The sequence below is a fragment of the Lycorma delicatula genome, chromosome 10, assembly GCF_047948215.1.
Source record: "Lycorma delicatula isolate Av1 chromosome 10, ASM4794821v1, whole genome shotgun sequence".
In the NCBI taxonomy this organism is placed as follows: Eukaryota; Metazoa; Arthropoda; class Insecta; order Hemiptera; family Fulgoridae; genus Lycorma; species Lycorma delicatula.
This window is the reverse complement of record NC_134464.1, coordinates 119,823,757-119,829,756: the sequence shown is the minus strand read 5'-3', so window position 1 is coordinate 119,829,756 and position 6,000 is coordinate 119,823,757.

Here is a 6,000-nt window from a genome sequence, read left to right as displayed (position 1 = left end):
TATACCTGAAAGAGAATCAAATAAAAATATAAATAAATAAAAGAAAAGCCTTCCTATTATACTTAAAATAATAATCAAAAGTTATAAATAACTGAAATGAATGAGGATATACAGTTACCTGATGTATTAGAAAAAACAACAGAAAAGGATCAAAATGAACGATATAATAAAAGATGAATCAACTGTATTTGGCATGTAAAGATATAATTAGCCTTTCTAATTTGGTTCGGCTAACAGTGACCAGCAACCAGTTATTCCCTTACATACACAGGATGACTTTATTTCTAAAATACTTTGTGGCAGATTAAGGAACTGAGTTGAAACTAAATAACTTGCTTCAATCCTGTTAATTGTCTTATTCAATAACTTATCAGCCAAGTAACAAACATGACTTATGGCTCTTTTAAGATTACACACCATAATTTATGGCAAAATTGAATCTGTATTCATTTTAAAATAAAGTAAAAAAAAATTATAACAATTAAAATATGAAATTTATAAAATAATTTAGTAATAATATTGTACACTCAACTGTTAAGTTACTTTTATAAAAGTAATCTGAACTATAAATTACTCCAAAGTTGACTGAAACTGTTCACCTTATATAATAATATCACATTACATAACTGACTTCATTAAAAAAAAATAGACTAACCTTAATCAATCTACGCATAAGAAAATACAAATTAATTGTAACATGGAAGTTTTGAGGAAGACCATTTTTAATCTACTGAGTAGGAACATAAAATTTCCATATACTTTTAGTCAAATTTTTAATTAAAATAATGACCAGATAGTAAACTACATTTAATAAACTGATTTTAAGTAAAATTTATTTTATTTTTTGGATATTTCAGTTCACATGGGTAAGCAAATAATGTATAGTGATCAATCTCTCTTTACAATATGTTCACCACTGTTTTCTGTTTCCATAAAGTTTCTGAATGATTCAAGTTAACCATTATTACATAATAACCATGGTTATTCAAATACATAACAATTATACAATACATTCATTATAATTATAAATTATTATTAATCAAATTATAATAATTATATGTTAGGATTAAAAACATAACAGTTTTATGTTTATTATTGTTTTAATACCATACAGCTTTGCACAATTCAGTTGTATATTTTGATATAGAAAGAAATCTAACGATATAATTTGGTATTATTGTAAATTTAAGTTATATAGGTTCAAGTAACAGTACTGACTCATGAGTGTTGGGCTCAGAATGTAGAAGACCAACTGCCAAACTTGAAATGTGTAGAGCCTATTTTGAGGAAATATAATTTCTGATAATATAAATAAAATAATTTATAGATTTAATTATTTTCGTATTAGCTCATATAAAAAGTAAATAAATTAAAAAAAAGGGTTTTAAATAGTTAAAATGATTTATGAAAACGACAGTAAAAAATCTAGAATTATTCTATTTTAATTAGGTGACAAAAATTGCAATTTTTCTTAATGGTTTTTGGAAGATGGGTTGGAAAAACTAGAATGGATTTGATTTATTAAAAAAAAAATTTGGTACGAGTATAATAAGAACTCAAAACAATACATTAATAATAATAATAAACGTCTGCAAATGATTTTGGAATAGCCTTTTTACCAAACCACTTTTAACGAATTTCCAATATTGAGCCTCGATGTGGTCCAGATGGATAGTCAAGAAAATTTGACGATTTTGTGATGAATTAAATTGAAATCACTTTTCCAGTTCACAACAGGAATTGTAACTCCGGGAGTAAGATTCCCACAGAATGAGTTGACAGCTCTGACAGTCAAATATGGAAAGTTTTCTTGAGGACATTCTACCATCAGTCAGTGAACTTAAAAATGTTGCCAGCTGGATTCGATTGAACAACATCCAGAAAACAACAGATGAAATCAGAGTGTCTGAAACCCAGGCACGAATAAAACATAAAATTAAATATAACAAAATTTACTATTTCGCCACACTTAATATTAATTCCATAACACAATATAGTAAACAGAAAATTTTTACTAGACATCTGTGATAGAGAGAAAATTCTAATAATGGCTTTACAAGAACTCAAGAGACACTGATCAAAATCTGATGTAAAGTCAAGGATATCAACTCTACAAAAGGTATAACAAGAAAAAGAGTCATGAAACATTGTCCAAAATTTGGTAATGGATTTTTAGAACCTTAAAATTATTGACTTAATTACTGAGTTTAAATCTCAATCCCAAGAATCACAACATTGACTTTCAAATCTACAAATAAAATTTACATAATAATTAATGCCCATGCACCAGTCAACGCAAAAAGTCATAGAAAAAGCAGTCCAAGAATTTTGGGACATTTAAGATCAAATAATAAACATTTCCACTGTACATGTTAAAATCTTAGTTGGTGATTTTAATGCCCAATTGAGGAAAGAAAAAAAATTCAGAGATATAATAGGAAAATAGTTAGCACAGAGAAAAACCACATGAATGGTAAGAAAACAATAGAAATGTATAAAAATAATTTCATCTCTAAATCCACTTGTTTCAAAAGATTACTGCACAAACTAAAAATATGTAAACATCCATGTTATCAAAAAGGTGAATTTCAGCTTGACCACGTTTTCATGGATAAAAATTTCCAAGAGAAATTCAAACGTAGAATTTTTAAGAGGAACTGACTCTGGTTCAGATCATTACATTGTGAAAATAAAAATTAAATTAACCCCACTTAAAATGAAAAGAACAGCCAGAAAAAATAAGACAGAATTATACCCAACAAATTTAACAAACAAGAACCCAAGAAGAAATCCACAACACTAAAAATCTGGAAGAACTGGTCTTAAAATTAAAATCTATTGCAAAAGAATTCGTGCTACTTAAATCCAGAAAAATACGCAACAGACTGTGATCTTGCAGTTGATAAGACATCAAGCCAGGATTAAACACTAAGCCCAAAAATCAGAAGAAACAAAAAGGGCTTTAATTTCCCAAAGAAAAACAACCAGAAAAATCATAAGACTTGCTAAAAGATATTTTCGTAAAAATATACTGGTTCAAATCGAAGGAAGTTTCAATAAAAATAAGTTCCGTGATTATTACAAAACATCTAACAAACATTTATAAAATACGAACCACCAACATTAATGTTGAAAGATGAATAAGTAAAATTGGCACATAATATTCCAGAAATATTAGCCAGAGATTTCAACAACTTTTAAACTGTGAAGATGGAACAGAAGTGTTAGAAGTCGAAACTAACATGAAATTTCTGTCAAAACCTCAGAACACTGACAAATCGACTTTCCAAGAATAGTACAAGCCATTAAACTGAAAAATTACAAGGCTTGCAGTGAATATATGGAAGAATTTTAATCAAAATTCCCTTAAAATTACAGTCATCTTAATAAAATCTGTATCAACAAGAATTACCACAATATTGGACAACAGGAGTTATTCACCCATTGTTCAAAAAGGGTGATGGGACAGATCCAGATAATTACAGAGTAATTACTTTGCTGGATTGTACCTATAAAGTTTTATTATGAATGTGATCTTTATTAAAATTAAAAAAAATATAGAACCACAAATCTGAGAATATCAAGGCGGATTTAGACCATACAGAAGTTGCTCAGATCAAATTCTAACACTGAAATTAATTATGGAAAATTGTAAAATAAGCAAAAAACAATCAATTGTTTATTTCATTTTTACATATAAAAGTGTACAATTGTATTTAAAGACAAATCCTGTTAAAAAACCTAAGAAATTATGGATTACACCTAAAATCAGTAAATATAACTTGTCTCACTTTGATAAACACAAAATCAAAAGTAAAATTCAGAGAAGAATACTCTGAATCTTTCTGAATAAAAACAGGATTAAGACAAGTGATGATGGACTTTTGCTACTTCTTTTGAACTTTGCCCTGAATTTTATCATGAAATTATGGTCCAAAGAAAATCAACAAAATTTATAAATAAAAACTGGGATCAACGCAATAAAGACAAGATGTCTGGGATTTGCTGATGACCTCACATTAGCCCAAAATATGGAAGAAGTTAAAAAGCAAATAATCAGCCTGGAAAAAATTTATGGGAAAATTGGGCTAAAAATTTCATATGAAAAGACTGAGATTATGGCCATGGAGCCATTGTGCATAAATAATATAAAAATTAGTAACAAAGAAATAAAATTAATACAGAAATTTAAATAATTGGGTGAAATTATAGATAACAGATTAAAATAAAATTCAACCTGGAACAACAGAGTGACAAAAATGAGAAATGCTCAAATGTTAACAAAATCATACAATAAAAAAAAAATGTTTGTCAACAAACACAAAAATGTGGCACTACAAAACAATAATTCTACCAGAAGCACTTTACACTTGTGAAATATTATTTCAAATTAAAAATGAAAATAAAAGTGATCAAACAATCAAAACAGAATGAAGAATAACCAGAGCATATATAAATAAAAATTATAAAAAATATGGAGTGTAGTGAATCACAACCAACAAAAATATTACAGAACCAATTACTAGTCTAATGAAAAACAAAGGTTATTCCACTTTTTCCACATCATAATAATGTCAGAAAATAGATTACTAAAACAACTGGTAATCAGAAGCCTGGGCTTGAAGAACAGTGGGAAGTACAAGAAAAAAAAAAGAAGTAAAGAAAGACCTGGAAGAGCTTGAACTAACAATTGAAGATGCAAATGATAAATCAAAAATCAACAAAATTCTAAAATTACGATATTTTCTACACATAAAATAACCTGAAATATAAGGGTTTCGAACGAACTAAGAAAGATCAGATCTGACAACCTAAAGAAATATTAGCAAACACAGAAGACCAAGCTAACGAAGAAAGTCAGAAGAAAAACTGACATAACTAAAAATTCATGATAAAATCTATGTATAAGTAAATTCTGGCAAACTGCCATGAATACAGAACTGATCATATATAGGATTTTATGAAATAAATTCAAAATGGGATTAAAGATGGTAATAGGTATATGCAAATAAAAAAATTGTGACTATCATACCATTTTCCCATAATTTTATGCAAGGTACAAATTTTTCATAAAACTACAAATACTTAGAAAAAAAACAAATACATAATCTTCCTGATTGCTGATCAATTAAAGTTAAAAATAAGAAACTACCCTAAAAAAAGTAACATAAAAATCTAAATATTAGATAGTAATTCAATCTGTTAAATCAGTATAAAATATGATTGATCTTTTTTTACACATACACATTTTAGGATAAAGGAAAACTCAATAAAATGTGTTCAAAACGTTTTCCTCCATACGTTCAGTTTCTGCTGGTCTACGTTAGCCACCAACCAATTTTAGAAGTACTAGTCTTGAAATATTGCTAAGTTTTCCCTTTACACAGCTATTACAGATCGATTTAGAGATATAAGTTATCTTCATCAGTAGTATAGAGTTATTAGTAATAAAAAAATTATCAATCTGTAACCATATTAAAATTAATCTATATATTCATCTCTCCCAAAAATCAATAATCTCTAATGACTCAAAAATAAATTTTACGTAAACACAGTTGAATCCTAATCATCCAGCTTAAATGTGATAACAGAATGTTCAATTGACAAAAAAAATATAATAAAGAAATCAAACATCTGTAAAGTATGTTAAATAAATAATAAATCCATTAGCAACATGATTATTTATGTTACAGATACAATACTTTAAATATAACTTCATTAAAATACAATTTTAAATCAATTCTCTCTTTCTTGTAATAACATCGCACTAGAATTACAAGACTACAAAACCTGCAACAACAGCAACATTCTTTTGGTTGTTTTCAAGCATAACCTAACATTACATTAAGAATGTTGACTTTCAATGAAATTCAATCAGAAAAGTATTTTCATTAGCTAAGTCAAAAGTAAAAAAATTAGTAATAATCATTTGTAATTATAAGAATAGAAATTTTTAATTTACATATGAATTAGTATACATAGAACAATATTCATACATTA